This window comes from Cataglyphis hispanica, chromosome 25, assembly GCF_021464435.1.
Source record: "Cataglyphis hispanica isolate Lineage 1 chromosome 25, ULB_Chis1_1.0, whole genome shotgun sequence".
Classification (NCBI taxonomy): Eukaryota; Metazoa; Arthropoda; class Insecta; order Hymenoptera; family Formicidae; genus Cataglyphis; species Cataglyphis hispanica.
In genome coordinates, this window is record NC_065978.1 from 946,354 (window position 1) to 965,745 (window position 19,392).

At 36.4% G+C, this 19,392-nt stretch overlaps 1 protein-coding gene and 1 long non-coding RNA gene across 5 annotated transcripts in view; one reads left to right on the forward strand and one right to left on the reverse strand.

The window, feature by feature from the left end:
• LOC126858549 (uncharacterized) overlaps positions 1 to 5,074 on the reverse strand; it is an 89,205-nt gene extending 84,131 nt beyond the window's left edge. Inside the window, exon 1 of the long non-coding RNA XR_007688691.1 lies at positions 3,820 to 5,074. This is a non-coding gene — a long non-coding RNA (uncharacterized LOC126858549). The remainder of the gene's footprint in view (positions 1 to 3,819) is intronic.
• The window catches only part of LOC126858490 (uncharacterized), a 107,586-nt gene that overhangs the window by 45,196 nt on the left and 42,998 nt on the right, over positions 1 to 19,392 (forward strand). The window lies entirely within an intron of this gene.

Below are 19,392 nucleotides of genomic sequence, written 5' to 3' on the forward strand. Positions count from 1 at the left end.
ACGTGTCATTTCCTTTTCTCCATTTTTTTTTAAATGAAACATCGACATATTTTCTTTTTGAGGCATTCTTTTTTATTTAATTAGAATTTTACTTATTCAATTATATCTTTTTTAATTATAACTTTTAAATGTGTATGCTTGAAGATTCATTATGAAAAATCGTTTATATTTACATAATAAGAAAGAAAAATCTCATTATAAAAATATATCAATAATTTATTATGTAATTTACGGCTGACCCACGCTTCTTTTTACTACTTAAAATTGCGCCAGAATGAACTTGTTTGTGTGGCCAAGGTATTATGTATATGTGTGTGTGTGTGTGTCCCTTAAAAACTTGTAAGACCTGTTTTATAGTACGTGATGATGGTAATTTAATTATGGCACTGTTTAATCCTGTGAAAATCGTTGGCGACACAACAAATTTACTGTTAATGTAAGGATCTTTAGAAAAGCACTGAAATAGAATTTATACGATGATAATATTCCATAAGCAACAACATATTTTATTCAAGATTATATATTACTTATATTCTATATAAATTTCTTTATGAATGGAAAAAAAAAATTATTACACGAGAAATTATTTTATTTCGCATTTATATTGTTAAAAAACATCAATCTATTTATATACATAAATAACACATAGCGTCATTAAAAAATACCTTCCTTAACATATTTCTGTCATTCTGTCTTTTTGTAACATGTCATTTTCTTTTCTCTATTTTTTTTTTTTTATTCGCGATAGTAATAAATGTATCGCCTATATCGATGCTTAAACGCGATGCAATCAATAATAATAACGACAATTGAATAAAAAATTACAATACATATATTTAAACGCTACGTTTCATACAGTAAACTATTGTAGTGATAGCTGGTCATAACTATTTTCTGTTCAATCAATGATTGATCAATCGATTTTCAATCGATCTTTCTCCCCTAAATGGCATATCTCGCATCTGAGCGCGAATTGAAAGCCCCAAATTTCATGCGATCATAAAATTACTCGTCTCAACAAATATCATATATATCATCGCTTAATTAACTAATTCAAATTTTATTTGATTAATAATATCTATCTGCGACTTTCTTTCTCTCCCATCTCTGTCTCGTCTTTTCTCATTGAGCATGCAGATGCTCGTCCGTCTTTCGAGTCTGCCTGCATACCTGATCGGTCTTATTATAGGAACGAGATCGACACTCGAGATCGCTTATAGGCGAACGACCGAAGTTGGAAAAATGAACGGTCAACGACGAGCCGCTCGTGAAACCATCCTCTTATTTGCACTAACGCGAACTTGGGCGCTCTCCTCGGCTTCGGTAAAATCACCGATCGAGACGCCCAAGGTGAAATTCTCGAGCGACGACTGGCTTCTAGGCATTGTCGTTGTCCCCGTCGTCGATCGAGAGAGTTCGTGAGAGAAAAAAAAAAGCGAGGAAAAGAGAGACAGCGAGAAATGCAGAGAGAATCCGCATTTTCCATGCCCGAGGTTTTGTCGCGCAACTGGCGAATCAATTAATCAGACCGCAATTTGCGCTGATATATCAATACGTCGTGTCTGCCCGCAGGATGCTTGCAGCAAGACTTTCCGATCACCTTCATAATATTCATAATTTTTATACTATAGAGAAACGCAATTAATGGTGTAATTAGTCGGAACGTATTCTCAAGAGAGAGATAAAGAGACGCGCACGATAAAATTTCATCTAACAAATTAAAATTTATACGAGATGAATGTATATATACATGTTTCGGCGGATAGCCTTCTCAGGAAGGACATTGTTCGTCGGAATCGTTCATACGATCCAAGAAGGTGACCATAATTCTCCCCGTGTTTCGCGCGCTTATAAAATATATCAAACCGCTTAAGTAGATGCAGAAGAAATGTCGAAACAGGAAAATCCCTACCGTGTTTAATGACTTTGAATCTTTTTACCGGAATATCAGAGCGACATAATAAAGCAACTGGTGACATCTCGGTGAAACTTTCAACGAGTTTCCATTCGGACAAAAAAAAAAAAAAGATCAGAGAGATACCGGGAATCTGCGTTTTCCACGCCTGAGGTTGTTTTCGAATGAGCGATTTATTCGTGCCAGCGGGGACAATATTAAAACGTCAAGCGAATTTCTCTTTCTTCGTCGTCGGACACTTATAATGTCCATGCAAGATACCCCAGAAGGCTTCAGTGGTTTTTGCATTATAAGCGTCCAAGGATGAAGAGGTTCTGGCAAATTAAGACAGCCTTGTTCTTAAGTCACTTTTAAGTGAAGTTTGCCAGGATTTTAATTTCGAATATAATTGCTAAGATAATTAATGTTAAAATTAAGATATTGTGTGTATATGAAAGAACATTGCAACGAAATAATTAAAAAAAAAAAAAATATCAATCTCATATGTCAGGTCATTAATCAAGTCATATACATGGATAAAAAAAGTGATTGTTGTTGTGTGATAAACTGTATGTGCTGAGATTAGTGCACTTTATATTTTGATATATATGACGTTATGCTGTTTTAAATAATGAAATGTGTTTATTAAGCATTTACGGAGGGAATGATGATAATTAGCATGAAAATTTTGATACTGGAAAGTCGCAAAATTGCAAACACTTTCTCGCTTTAACGAACAATAACGCGCATCTATATCGCGTGCGCGATCGAAGATTTTTTAATTATCTTAAAGTAATTAAATTTATTACTTTTCCATGCTATCTTATAAATATAGAAATCTTCGAATGGGACTCTCAGCACAGATTTATACTTTCTTATCGCTGTCATCGAAAATATGCTAAATACATTCCGGGAGGAGACAAGTTTATTTAATCCACAGCTCGTCATTCAACGCGATGCGCAGTGTGAGATCCAACAGCGATATAACATCATCGAGAGCTGTGCTTTTGATTTGAGCACTCAGGCAAATGTATACATTATTTACACATTTTAAGCTTTAATAATATAGTGCGCGCATCATCATGCACAACTATAGATAAAATACTTATTGTACGAGCGTTGGCAATATTATCGTATAAAAAAAAATCTCGTGGATTATTTTTCGAGGATAGTAACGATAACTGTAATTATCCCCGGAAAAGAGTGTTACCGCGCGAAAACTTCTTCAGCTACCCTTGCAGCATATCTTATCTTAGAAAACCCCCGTTTGCATTTCTCTCTCTCTCTCTCTCTCTCTCTCTCTCTATCTCTCTCTGGAATCGCGGCTGGTAGGGATAAAACGATCGCGACGCGTTAAATGTCCTCTCAGTAAAGCCACGCACGCACTCACGCATCTAAAGAACTAGGCGGGAGGAGAGGAAAGGAAGGAAGGGGGAACGTAGAGGACGCGTGTATGATGGAGAAAGAAAACAGCGTTGAGAAGGGATATGTAGAGAAGGAGAAGAATAGAGAGAGAGAGAGAGAGAGAGAGAGAGAAGGGGGAATGACAGAGAAAGAGAGAGATAAAAACGTCTAAGCTCCGATCTACCTGAACGAAGCTACCAGTGGTCGTCGTCTCTGTACGGGCGACACACGGGGGTAACCCGTACACTCGCGTGGCCCGTCCGCGGCGGCGGCGCACGCATACAAAGTAACACGCGCGTAAGAGGACAGAGCGCTATCGCACTCGTATGGCGGCGATCGAGAGCACGCGCACGAGAGAGAGGTCAGATAGAGCCGCGTGTATAGAGTGGGGAAGAAGGCGGGTCTGCGGCGCGACACGTACACACAGAGAGGAGCGTGCATGGCGACACGCGTGTGGGCATACACGCACGCACACAGGCGCGCCACCGCCCCGGGAACGCGCGAGCAAAGCTCACACTTACCTGACAAGATGTAAGTTCAGAAACTGGAAGGTGCCACTTCTGCACAGTCCAATACAAGACACCGAACCGGAAAGTTCGTCCGAAAATTAGTCGACGCGCGTGACGACACCTCCGCTCGTAGCACTGCGGCGGAACTAAGTGTGTTGTTGGTGACGGTGGTGGTTGTTTGATCGTGCGGGACCAGAGGACGAAGCGGAGGAAAAAAAGGAGAAAGAGGAAAGAGAAGAAGAGGACAACAGAGAGAGAGAGAGAGAGAGAGCGACGACTTGCCTCCGCTGGTCGAAGGTGGAGAAACTGGAGGTGGAAGAGGAAGAGGCGGACGAGGAGGAGGAGGAGGAGGAGGAGGAAGGAGGAAAAGGCGAAGACGACGGCGGTGGAGGAAAAGAAGAAGAAAAGGAGGAAAGACGGAGGATGAGGTGGACGGCGAAGGTGGAGGCGCGATAACGAAATGACCAAAGATACGTGAAAACGCGCCGAGACACGGAGAGTGACGGTGTCGAGGTAGAGAAAAGTGCGTCAAACGGTGCAAAGAGGAAGGAAAGATTTTATTATCGTGAATAAAATCAAGCGCGCGATTTTCTATCGCGATTTCCATATCGCTGGATGAACGAGATTAAACCGAGTTCCGATCGCGAGTGATATCGTAGTGCCACTGTATACCTTCTCTGTGTTTTTCAACCTCGGTTTCATTCATCTTATCGATCGCGAACGATCTCGTTCATATTTACGATGGTGTTTTGCGTGGCGCCGTCGTCGTTGGCTTTTGCAATGATCACGACGATGACGACGATAAAGATAATGGAGACGAGAGCAATCATCGAGAGGCATCGTATACGTATTGGATGATTATCATATATATTAATGAATGCACGTCGCTAGTCGACTAACCAGTCCGTAGAATCGCCGACAAGGAGGAGCTTTCGCAAGCTCGAAAATCCGTCGTTGATTATCTCGCGACCCTGCGCGAGGATCGAGAAACTTTTGATCGCGTGAGGACGACGATATTATGATCGGAAACAATTGAGAGAGGACTCGCGTGCTAATGAAAAAACTGAGTGCTCCGAAAGGAGAAACAGAAAAGTGAGTGCGTGATTCCGAGCTCTTTAGGCTTTCGGAACTTGTGCTATCAGACTCGTGCTATCAGACTCGTGAATCAGAGTATCGTCCACTTGGACCTATCCGGTAGGATACCTCCGAGGATCTCGACTTACTACGCCTACAGCTGGACGTGTCACATTGACAGCACTCGCCCGATAAAGCGTGAGTCTTTACCTTCGATTGAATTGGGATTTTGATGGGCGCATGCGTAGGCGCACCGGATTTCTCTTTCGATAGGGCCACGCCGGGTATTGGTATCGGGAATAAATTAAACGGCACGAACGAGCGTCGAGATCGGGCGAAACCGGTACAATTTCGATGAGTTTATATATAGTTTATATCCGAGATATCGTCGGCATGCGAAAATAGATCTAATAAAATATATCTAAGCATTAGGCATATTAATGATGATAACAACGCGCGTCAATCCAATTAATTCATTAGAATAAATGCCATACCGACATATCAGATAACTTGAACTTACTTAAAATCAGATAATAATTATAAAAGCGTTACGAGAATAATTTTGATAATTTATTTAATAAATTAAACGTGAGAGAGATTGCATTCAAATGAAAAAATAAATGACGATTATCAATTATATGAAAAATATTGCGGCATTATATCTCATAGTAAAGAATTGGTCCGGTTATATCTTTCCGTATCTAAAAATGAAAATTAAACTCATCGCAATTATATTGATTTCACAGTGATTGCAATGCGAGTAGTAGTCGTGCGATTCGATCGACCTTGAGGTTCGTATAGATTCTTTTCGGACGGCGATATCGGGACAGCATTCCTTCTGATGTTTTGCAATCCAGTCTATAATGCATGATCGACAATCTATTGCCTGCGGTAAAAGCATAACAAACTCGATATATAGTATTCGACAAATATGATAAGCTGGAAAAAGAATAAGATTTAAAGGTATAGAGAGATAAACAGACAAAGAGTTGTAGTTTGACCATTCAACGAATATTAGGAGTAAAGTGATTTATCAATTAATTATTATGAGTACACTTTATATGTGTGTTTGTGTGTGTAATATTAAATATATATTTTTTTATTATAAAATTTTAATTGATATAATAAAAAATATAAAAAAAGATCGCGATAAAAAGTTCACTAAAGTCATATACGACTATCATTTTGGCATATGATTGAATCATTAGATTATTAGGTTAAATTTTAAAATTTAAATTGTTAGAGACATGTGGACATATATCGTAAATCTCAGAGTTTAAATAGTTTTAATTATTTTAATAGTTTTAATTGGGATTGTCCATAATAAAATCTTGATTATAAAAGAACTGACAGATATGCAAATTTCATTATTGCACGCGGAATGAATATTAATGACAATTCTTTGTCATCTTTAACCTTGCTATGTGAGAGAAACGTCATACGGATAATTATTTTCTTCAAATTTTTTAACGTCAAAAGCATTTCTCTGGAAAACAGAATTTTTAATCGATACTCCGACACTTTATCATCGGTTGTCTCGAGTATAACGGTGTATCACATCGGTCCTTAATTTTGTCGTTACATGATCAGCATTTTTCCATAGTATAATGATTTTAAAACGAATAGTTATCAAGTCATTAAGCAAACAGTCCGGCGCGTAACGAGAAACGGTATGTTTCCCAACAACGACAGTTGATAATGTCTAATTACGAATACCGCATTTGCTTCGATGTATTTATCTCACTCTATCAGTCTTTCTCGCAGTAATATTTCTACGCGAGGGATGACGAGTCGCGCAATAAAAACGGCGCGTAAATGAACAACGAATGAGGAAACAGCGAGTAAAGTGAGCGTGCCGTTTTATGTCATCGAGAGCCGCGGTGCAGATTGTCTCTCGATTTTATAGCGTGTCTATCATGTTAAATATTTATTTCACGCTATGCCGTGTCGTATTTCTCAGTGTTTGACAACTGCTCGTCGACACTTTGCGATTTTTCTGTCCGCGCGCGGACAGAACCCCACCGTTTAATGCTTATGCGAAACGTCCAGCCCGACGTTAAAACGTCGGAATGGGGTCCGAATTTCCCATGGACTGCGCGCCTAATTATGTGTCCATGGGACACTCGTTCCATTATAGCAACGAGCATTGCTGGTTACCCCTTTTATGCTAAGTGAGAGCGAACCAATGGATGACCCTCCGTAACGGGGTGACCATCCGCACTCGGACGGTCGCTCCCGGACACGCCGGACACTTCCGTGACCATCCCCGTATCCACAAAGCTTCTTTCGCGCCTTTCACTATATAGGGTAACCCTCGAAATCACGTTGGGCAATACACCGGATTATATATGACCGGCCTCGCCGTGCTCTTGGGCGAGGATTACGCGTTGAACTTGATATGATATTTACTACACTTTATTTATTATAATACATTTTATTTATTTGAAGTCGATAGTATCCTTATTTTTTAAATATCATGAATATGAATAGTCATAATATTATCGCGCTTGTTATTGCCGTAATGATAAAGCAAAATAATATAATCGCCAATTAGAAAATTATCAATATGGTATACTATATATAACGCAATTATTATTGACATGCGAAATATTAATAGTGTCTAATCTATGAAATTATTATCTATTTTGCGCGTTATTAATATTATTTGCCCATATTATCGACATATTAATCTAATCATCGCATGCAAATGTACTAATAATAGACATAATTTCATAACATTAGATTCAACAAAATAGCAATAAGGAAAATCGTGTTTCAGATATTGATTTATAAATCATGATATCCATAAAAACGTAATTTACTTTATAGGCGTATAGCTTTCTGAATTTTAGATTTCATAATGGCAACCTGTCGCGCGCGCACATTCGCGATGCAAACACGATCCAATTTTCTAAAGATCGCATACTTACGGAGAGCACCGGTTGGCGAACGCCGGCCTCTCGCAAGGCCGATGAACACCGGCGTTGCAGAGCCCGAAAGCCGGGCAAGTCAGTCATGCAGGAAAGTTTAATGACTACTAATGGGGCACCCTGTATGCAGGTAAATGCGCAAGGTCCCAGAAGTCGGCGAACGTCCGTTGAAGCCTCGAGCGATTTTTCAGCGACGGTAATTCGTGATTCCATTGCGGAAACACGCACGCGGAGATACAATATAGGGAAAACAAAAAATCGAGAATACACAATAAGGAGATCGACGACGCCAAAACAACGTCATCTTTACGATCGATTACCCAAACCCTACTAAAGTAATTGCTAACTTCAAAAAATCGGCGTTGTATATCGCGTGCTCTCTTAATTCAGTTATAAAATATCCCGAGATTGACTATTCTAGGCGTGATAACAATGTAATTATCGTAATTATTGCGCAAGATAATCGGTCGATATTGGAATCGCGAGTTTACTATTATTGGCGACAGTACATAAGTATGCGAGAACATCTCTGCCCTTCACTGTGATAACTCGATCGATAGTTTCACGAGTAAGATCGTTGGACTTTATGCCGAGGCACGCGACAATTAACGCGTCGGTTCTTGCACCAGTCAGTATCAGTGTCGATCGACGGTGACACGGTGCGATTGGACACATTAGTGCAGCTTATCGCGACCAGATCCGCGTTTCGTGAAAGAGGCCGGAGAAAAAATTCATAATTAGCGCGGCGCGCGTGAATAGATGCCGGGTGTCGTGTCGCTTATCGCGGATAATAGGGATACATAAATAATCGATCGTGACGTTTGCTCTGTAGCGTGTTAATTTACCTTAGCGGCGCTCAGTTCGAGAAATCTGGCGGCGTGACAATACCATAAAGCCAGAGTTGGCAAAATTCCACATTTTTTAGATAAAATCCATGCAGGTGATAAAAACCGATATTTTGTGGAAAAAAAAATTGACGAAAACTTTAATTCCATTAATATTATCTTTTTCTTTTTCTAAATTTAAAATTAATAAAATTTAGTAACATTAATAAAATTAATAAAATTTAATAGCATTTATATCTCTCTAAAGTTCTATTCTTGGATAATATCCGGGATAATAAAAACTGGAACTACTTTTCCATAGTTTCTTTCACTCATTGAACTTATCCCTCCGTAAAGTACGAACGCAATCGTGAAGACAGACCGTCGTATTTCACGCTATAATTAAGTAACCGAGCATAATGAAAAACTGCGACATAATTGAAATTGCCACGACGCTTCGAGCAAATTCAAATGTCCGCGTTGAATGACGCATCGCGAAACGAGACTTTTTCCACTTTAAATCAGTCGCGATAACACGTGAAATGTTCGATAATGATATAATAATATATCAATATAGAACAAAAGGTGGAAAAATGTATACATGCATACAATTAATAATTGCATACAATTAATAATAAATTGTACATAGTTAAGGATAAAAGATAATGAAAAATTACATCCACATAATTCTTAAAATTGTCTCCTCATGCAAAGGTGATAATGACGGAGACACGTTTGTTTCTGAAAACAGACAGCTTTTTGTATTAAACGTAAAAATAAGCGGTCGAAGCATTACGAAGTAAGTGATTGGGAATTGGAGTGACTCTGACGGCGCGTGCGTTTGATTTCGATATGCAAATTAACACGCCCTTTCGCTCGCCGCGAGAGTAAATTAATTCTCAGTGCGTTCCTTCCGCCTCTTGGCGGTCCAGCCGTTGTTCCGGCGTGAGACAGCCGCCAATTTGATTTGCGCTAATAACACGATCGTTAGCCCACGGCGGGAATTAGCGACTGACTGGGGCTTGCCGTAATCTCGCTTCTTCGCTTTTCTCGTCGGCGCCACAATGCCAATAATGGCATGCCATTTTCGTTGAATGGTCAGAAAGGGGGAGAGGTTTACCTCTTTAGAGCGTAGAGGTAAAAGCACACCCGTCGCGCATTGTCGAGAGCGCTCACTACTTAGTGCCAGGTTCGCACTCACTTCTTTGTCTCTCCTTCTCTCTCTAATGTTTCCTTATGTTACATCAAAGTAACACTCTTCGAAGTCCTCCTTGTAAAGACCGACGTCGCGACAATGCAAATAATAAATAAACGAGCTCGCAAATGAGAAACGGTCGACGATCTTAACGGAATAGAACGTAGAAAATTGAGAAAATCAACGAGAATAAACGGTAAAAATTCATACAATAATTTCGTAATGTCAAAGTATTAAATCATATGACTATTAAACAGTAATACTTGATTAAATCACTTCGTAATATCTGCGGCAATTTTAAGTATGACGAGCCTTACTGTATTTTAACGTCGCGCGATTAAACAACATAAGAATAGATACGTTTAATTCAACGCGAGCAATAGAACAGACAAGGCGGCTTTACGATCGAATTATATATCAAGCGACTCGTAATTCAGCGTCGACCGGATAAAATCGAGTGTAGCCAGAAATCAATGGCCGCATCACAGCCGTTGCATATGCGCGATGCGTTATACTGACGCTGTCACGGTAATTACCTCTTGTTTCTCTTCTTGCCGCGCATATACGGTTGCCTAGAAAATTGCGTTAATACCATCGCTCTCACCCTTTTTCCTCTATCTTACGCCATTCGCCTTACGTGTTCGCATCTTTTCTCGCACGTCCCCTTTCCTTCGCGGACGCCCAATATAAGCGCTTTTCACGCACGACGAGTGATTATGCGCTACCTTTAGCTACACCTTGTCTTACTGGCGCGGAGTTTCTCGCGGTTATCACATCCCGATGTGGAAAAAGATGGGCGCGGAGAGTGTGAAAGGGACGAGATGAAAGATAGACATGCGCAGTGGAGAAAAGGACCGTTAGGCAGACGAAGAGATATGGGCGGGAAACGGCAGAAATTGATATTTTTCCTTCTCGAGTATGAAGAAAAAATCGTCTTTAACGAGGAATGATTTGTCGGGAGGTTTTGAATGATCGCAGCCGCGACGCGCGTCTGATAACCGTGATATACGACCGTCGTCATGTTTTATGTGCGAACCAATCGTCGTACGTGAGGACGACTATTTAGGAAAGCCCGCTCTAAAATTTTACAATTCTTGGAAATATAAATGTTGGCGAGAAAATAAGCGAAAAAATATATTTTTTTTTGTTCCATCGCGATAATAAAATGTCAAAAATTAATAAAAATTATATCCGAATTAGACAAATCTTTTGCTACTAAACTTCACATATGCTCCGAGAAGCAGTTTATTCACACAGATATGTCTCGACATCGCATTTCGAAACTTGCTTCGAAAAATCGAATCGCCGCTCAGAATCAATTGCAAGATTCCATTCCTCACGATCGATTAAAAATCGGATGTGTTGAATACAAAAACTTATTGTCTCGAGCATCTCTTATAATTTCCCAGCAGTATCCCATGATAAAATCTATCTCTCTCAAGCGTCTTGGGATTTTCCCGCGTCAACCGGTTGCAGGTAGACTACTTGACAAGGCGCCGCGACGGCAGTATCAACGCGTCAACATCGGGGAAATAATAATAGGGAAGAGTAGGAAAGTCGAGAAAAAGAGAAAATATACGCTCATACATAGAGATTGATGGTAAGCAAAGGACCGTTAGTCAGACAGCCGAGAAACGGCACAAATTAATATTTTTCCCTTTAATAAAAAAAAATCGGCGTTAACGAGGAATGATTTGTCGAGTGGTCGGCGTGATTGTGACGTAGCTAGCGGCTAGACGCGAGAATTATTGGTTAATGTAGCGTATTAACGAGTAACGTGCGAATGTAGCGAGCGCATCCACTACCCATGAAAGTTTGCATCGCGTATTTTTCATGTCAATTCTTTGATAAACTAAAACGTCGGTGATATGAATAAATAAAACCTGCGCAACTCGGCGACTCTTACAAACTTAGATCTTAATGCAGAGTGAAATTAATAATAATATCTTTCTTTTCCGGAATAATAATTTACGGAAAACTTCTTTACAAAATTTTCATATGTAAAATACCGAATATTTGAAAAAATGCTTTAAATTAGGTCTGCTTAAGATGAAATTGATGTTTTAAATTTTTCCAAAAAATGTTTGGTCATCTCTATTTATTCCTTGAATTTAAAAAGATTGTTCGGAAACAGAGCTCGCACTGTCGCGCGATGATATATCGGTTGTAAAATCGAGTTAATGTGGAAAGGTCACTAGGAAGATTAGTTAACGGTCCGCGGTTGTCTATTCAGTATCATAATGCTTCGCCGATTTCGAACAGGTTTTCTGACAGAGCTAGATCAGGCTCTGATTAGAAGGTAGGAATACCCTGGAATTCAGAGCACGCATAGATATCTCGAAAAATTGTTCGGCGCGTAAATAATATTACAGAAAATTGATCGATAAAAGAAATCATTTGAATTTGTCACTGCGAGTGTTTGAATCGGTTTGTGAAATTTTATTTTCCTTCGATTAAAAAATTAGTCAATCTTAGAGAAATTATGAAGTAAACAATGTTGCAATAGAATTAATAATAAAAATAAATCAATAAAAATACGATAAAAATGTAAAAGATAAATTTAAAATAAATAAAAACATATGATAAATATAAGAAATTTTTTAAATCAATCAGAGAGAAAATGTTAATTTTACATAATCATAAATTTTTATTCGTATATTAATTTAGCATTATTATTATAATTTAATTTAAATAGTATGAAAATATTGCAAAAAAGAGATTTTATGACAGATTTAAAGTTTACAATTAAGACCATTAATTTTTTAATTTATAATTTTTTATTTTCTGTTGAATAAATTCTAATATTACACTTTGTTTGCATATTTTATTTATTTATTAATATTTGAAGATTATAATCGATACTTCCCAACAAGTAATCTTAAAATAATTTATAAATTGCACACGTTTTACGATTATAGAAAAGCTATAAGTGCAAATGGCGATCTTCCCGTGAATTTCTCTCGTGTTATACGTGGATCGCGGATAATAATATATACTGCCGAAAATGAAAACGACCGTCACGAGTGGAATGAATCTATCATAAGAGCGACGAGCGAAAATTATACACTGTCGCGAAACATTACGACTGTGGCCTCGATACGAGACGGATAATTTTCGAATATCCTGAGTTACGTTTCGATACGCGGGGCGTATCGCGGAACAAATTGACTGACACTGTCCATTAAAAGCACCACGTGCAAACGTTTCAATCTGACAGGTCGACTTTCGATAACGATGGCCCATCGACCGAGATGAGAGGCCCGCGAATTATAAGAGAAAGACAGCCTCTCTCCCTCTATATCTTCTACAATACGGTAACGGCACCGAGAATTGTTCTGTACATTACCGTTTTCGACGAAAATTAACGAGCCTAACGATCTTCGATCTTGATACGAGAAATCGTTCCTCGATATATTTACGATATCCATGACGCGCAGCTCGTAGGAAAGCTATTAAAGGCACATATATAATGCGCGATGTGATAAGTGGTGAGTATCTTTCGTTAACGATCGGGCAATTTCACAACATCCTGCCGCACGACGGCGACGAGTCCGCGCTCTCTCGGTTATAAATCGACGGATTTACTTCTCTCCTCGTGTAGGGCGAGAAAGGCACTGATTCGCGTCATCGTAAAGTTTGGTAATTGCGCCACACGCTCGACAGAACGGCGTGTGTAATTCGGTAATAAGTCGCACGAGGAATTAGGTATATTAATGTTCCTCTCGAACGCGAACATTTGTCAGACACAATTGCGACCTATTATACAAAATGACATAATACAATGATCGAGACAAATCTTCAGATGAAAACGGATAAACTTTCAAGAATGATACACGAATTAAAATAACGATTAACGAGATAAGATATTTTATATTCGACATTATTATTTTTCTTTTTATAAAATATTAAATATAAAATAAATATTAATTAAATATAAAATATTAAATATAAAACAAGTGTTTATACGACCAAACTACGGCAATTTATTGTTTGATTATTATATCACGACGTTTCGACCATATGGTTTTGGTCCTTATCAAGTGAAACTAAAATTACAATACAATAAATAATGATAGTCATGTTACAAAGAAAAAATAGGATTAAGCAACTTACGTTATAATTAAAAAGTAGAAAGAGAAAAATCGAAATGTCAAACTGACATTGTGTCAACCACTATGTTTGGAATACTGAGATCAACTAAACGACCTTTATTAATTTATCGTATATGTTGTTTAAATTCTCTGTATCTTTTTTGGGAATTAATAGTGTTGTCAAATTTTTTAATAAAAAACATTTCAGCTATTTCTCTCTTAATATTCTACATAACGAAAAACATGTAAGAAAGAGAGAAATAGCTGAAATGTTTTTTATTAAAAAATTTGACAACACTATTAATTCCCAAAAAGATACAGAGAATTTAAACAACATATACGATAAATTAATAAAGGTCGTTTAGTTGATCTCAGTATTCCAAATATAGTGGTTGACACAATGTCGGTTTGACATTTCGATTTTCTCTTCTACTTTTAATTATAACGTAAGTTGCTTAATCTATGTTTTCTTTGTAACATGACTATCATTATTTATTGTATTGTAATTTTAGTTTCACTTGATAAGGACCAAAACCATATGGTCGAAACGTCGTGATATAATAATCAAACAATAAATTGCCAGTTTGGTCGTATAAACACTTGTTTATTAATTTATTTACTGGCGACATTTTTAAAATTAAACATAATATTAAATATAAAATAATTTTTTTATAAAATATAGTAGCATATTTTTCTTTAAATTTCATTTTTTATTTTTGGGCTATTATTGGTTTTCAATTTATTGCAATATTGAAATATTTTCACGCATTCGAGACAGGAAAAGCACCGGCGGAGACTGTATGATAATTACGATTGTATGGCTTGTCGATTTTGTGGCTTGAACTTTTCTCCGATAGCAAGAACGAGATATAGTCATATTATATAATAATAATAAGCATGCGATTGTGTGACTTTTGCTACGATGATGACGGTGATCCCGGACATGATCGCCGCACAAATGAAATAACCATTAACCTCGTCGCCAATGTCTAGATTCGAAGATGTGTAAAACATAAAATATTAGCCAATAAATTTCATTGGAGTGCTAACCATGCTAATAATTATCGAATCCATAATTAACGCATTATCTTTTCAAAGCGGTTATTTTACCCATCACTTAATAATAATTGATAGCCCAATCGGTTGTGTTAAATTAAAATTTATGTATATAAAGAAGCAAATTATAAAAATAATGCAGTATATATATCATATTTAAACACAAATTCATATAGTATATTATAATGTAGATATGTAGAATATCGAAAGTTATACGTCAAAATGCAAATCAATCATTTTTACTGAAAAGAACGTTTTCTTATATCTTTTTATTATTATTTTATTTTATTATTTTATGATTTAAGTTTTGTCAAACTTAAATCATAGTATAATTCAATCATTCAAACACATTCAAAATTATAATATTTAAACTCTTGCATTTTTATCCAAGAGGATCTCTCTTCGAGAGCAAATAAATCGGAGAAACGAAAATATCGCATATTTAGCCTTAGACGATAAATGATCCAAGACAAAACTGGCACACACACACACACACACTTTATTGTATATATGTATATTCTAATGTATAATTAATTATATCGGACTTTGGAAATTTGACTCTGTGGAAGTATAAATGTCGCTAAACAACTATTAAATCTCCGTGACGCGAGATATAAAATTAAAAATGCGGCCGTAAAATTGGCAATCATGAAAAATTTGACGAAATTTTTAGCCTCTGCTCGCTGTTAATTGGATAAAAAAATTTTAACGACATAAATGCCAGAATCGTAATAATATTCATCGCTTAATATTCGATACCAACACAAATTCGTAATACAAATTAAATAAGTCTCGTTAAAATTCAATGGAGACTGCTGTGATAATCATTGTCGGAATGCAGAGAAAAAGGGTCGGCTTTGACTTATCGATTGCTCAGATGGCTTTCTAATTCGTGTCTCTCGACGGTAAACATAATTTATGACAATCGAGTAAGGCGATTACCTTTCGCACGATCGTCCAGTACTTTATATATGATCGTTTCGAAGTAGAATTTACCAATGAGAATAAAATTTTCAAACTGTCGACATTCCTTTTCCTTTTTGCAAGCAAAATTTACATAGAGTTAAATCGAATCTTGATGAGTAAGAATCGTTTCGAAGTAGAATTTACCAATGAGAATAAAATTTTCAAACTGTCGAGATTCCTTTTCCTTTTTGCAAGCAAAATTTACATAGAGTTAAATCGAATCTTGATGAGTAAGAATCGTTTCGAAGTAGAATTTACCAATGAGAATAAAATTTTCAAACTGTCGAGATTCCTTTTCCTTTTTGCAAGCAAAATTTACATAGAGTTAAATCCAATCTTGATGAGTAAGAATCGTTTCGAAGTAGAATTTACCAATGAGAATAAAATTTTCAAACTGTCGAGATTCCTTTTCCTTTTTGCAAGCAAAATTTACATAGAGTTAAATCCAATCTTGATGAGTAAGAATCGTTTCGAAGTAGAATTTACCAATGAGAATAAAATTTTCAAACTGTCGAGATTCCTTTTCCTTTTTGCAAGCAAAATTTACATAGAGTTAAATCCAATCTTGATGAGTAAGAATCGTTTCGAAGTAGAATTTACCAATGAGAATAAAATTTTCAAACTGTCGACATTCCTTTTCCTTTTTGCAAGCAAAATTTACATAGAGTTAAATCGAATCTTGATGAGTAAGAATCGTTTCGAAGTAGAATTTACCAATGAGAATAAAATTTTCAAACTGTCGACATTCCTTTTCCTTTTTGCAAGCAAAATTTACATAGAGTTAAATCGAATCTTGATGAGTAAGAATCGTTTCGAAGTAGAATTTACCAATGAGAATAAAATTTTCAAACTGTCGACATTCCTTTTCCTTTTTGCAAGCAAAATTTACATAGAGTTAAATCGAATCTTGATGAGTAAGAACACCGGATCACAAGAATTGAATATACGTACAAATTCGTTATTGCATCTTGCTCGACTTTGTATCACCAAAAAGGTCCAGTAGTTGTCTAAGATCGCATATTTGAGTTTTGATGATTCTCGCGAAACGAGACTCGCGTTTCGCAAGAATCACGACCAAATCATTAATAGTCACGGAATTTATTCGATCGCGTGCAATCTTGGCGATTTAATTCCGACGATACGCCACATGATAATTTGTCGGCAAAGTGTCCTTTGGCGCCATTATCTGCTGCGTAGCAAACTCGTGCAGCGCGTTCATCGTGTATAGGTGACAGACAGAGAGGGGAAAAGAGAGAGAGAGAGAAAGTATAAATAAATCGCGATATTGTACTCATGTGTACACATGAAGAATTAGATGTGAACTAGTCATAGCAGAGTGGCCACCGTTAAATGTATACGCACGCATAGTATGCAGAACGCACTTAAGTATTATACGAATGGGCGAATGGACTTACATATAATGGATACGCAAGCGGCAAAGCAGGTTCTATTCATTCATGTTTGGAGTGTACTATGTAATGTGGCCTACCTATATATATTTTCTATTTATCATTTATCATTGTTCTATCTAGGTTTTGCGAATAGTTTCCGTTGTTTCTCATTCTTGTTACGAGACCGATTAATAAATCATCATAGGAACAGCTCGCGTCTTTTTCACGAAAATGTCTATTTTCTTCTTGTTAACACATCAAAGCTGCACGTGTAAAATTCGGCTTTACAAATACCCATAAGCATATTGTCGCTATATTATATATATATATATATATATATATATATATATATATATATATATATACATATATTTTATATTTTAATATATAAAATATCTAAGTTATTTAATATAATTATGTATATAACCAATGTGTATATCCCCCTTAAAAAGAAGGAATAAAATAGAGTTACATAGCGTCTAAAATATAATTTGGCTGAATATTAATATAAAAAATAGCAAAAGAGCTAAAAATAAGCTAAGAGGAAAAAAATGATTTGCGAATCATGTATCAGCAAATAAATTTTTAAAACAAATGATCGCCGTTATGATTTGTTCCCTTCTTTGTGCTGAATAATTAAATTCAATGAATATTAGCATTTTACGCTTGACGTTAATAATCATTAAAAATTCCGAGAATTAAGACGATATACGAGTTATAATACATGTATATCTCAAAATATTATGGTCATCGATATATTAGGCAATTATCATTTGTTGTGCGGTAAGAAAATACTGTTTTTTACTTGTATCGATAGTAAAAATATGTTTCGAAAATTCTATTTTTATACAAAATTTTGATAAATCTCCATCTCCTGTCATTTACGCGATATTTATTCTAATTGGCTTAATTCGTATGCTTGGTCAGTTCTTATAAGTAGAGGAAAATATTATTCGACGCGCGCGCGTATGTTTACATGTGTACAATATACAAAAAATAAAATTTTCTGCGAAAGATATCCATATCGATGAGACAATTCTTAATCGTTAGTATCTCCATTCGCGAGACAAGATTAAAGGCTTTCGTCAATACTCAGACATGTACGAGATCTCTAATTTCGATATACCCTTTATAATCTAGACATTTGTCATCTCAACGAGAATGATGTAAAGATAATTCTTTCGACGAGCTCTTGGACTTAGAAATTGAAACATGGCCTTAATTGTATGTGCGTAATTGAAAGACTAAAGAATATTTATAATTTCTTGCTGTAACAATCTCGCACTATATTATGTTTTTATTTAGAGACAAGTTTTTATACAATCTTTTATGAATATACGTGTAAAAATGCATCCTATCGATTTGTGTAAAAAAAATACAATTAAAAGAAATTTATATCTTCCGCAACATCCTGTCTTGGGAAAGAACGTATTTTAATTTTAATGGTCAGATGTCTGTTAAATAAGTTCAGCTTTCATCTTGACATATGCTAATGTGCTCCAAATTGCATTCAAATTGAGTCGTCGAATCTTTAAAACCACCTGGCGACATATATGTATATACATATGTAGGATCTTTCAGACTCCTTCCCTTTCCTTGCTACTGCATTTTTTTATTTATTTATTTGTTCGATTAATTGCAATTGATTGATTTTTCCTTATAATTTATAATTCTTATAAAAATGAAAGATTAAGATTTTAAGAGAAAAGGATAGGAGAAGAAGACTTGTTAGCTCTTTTTCTCTCTCTCTCTCTCTCTCTCTCTCTTTCTCTCTTAAAATTTATTAAATAAAAAAAATCATAAACTTGACTTGAATTAACAATTTGTAAAATAAACCATGAAATTCCCTTTAAATGTATAGCGCGATTCTTGATTCTTTTTTGTCACGAAACGTTTTTTTCTCTCGCAAAAATTGCGAACCCTTTGCGTTTATCTTAATGCAATTCCGACCGGGAATCCATATCGGGCCGTTTTATCACGAGCTGGCAATTTCTGCTCTACCAGTGTACGACGAACTTCCGTAAGGCGGCGATTCCTGAAACAGGAGATGCACTCTTC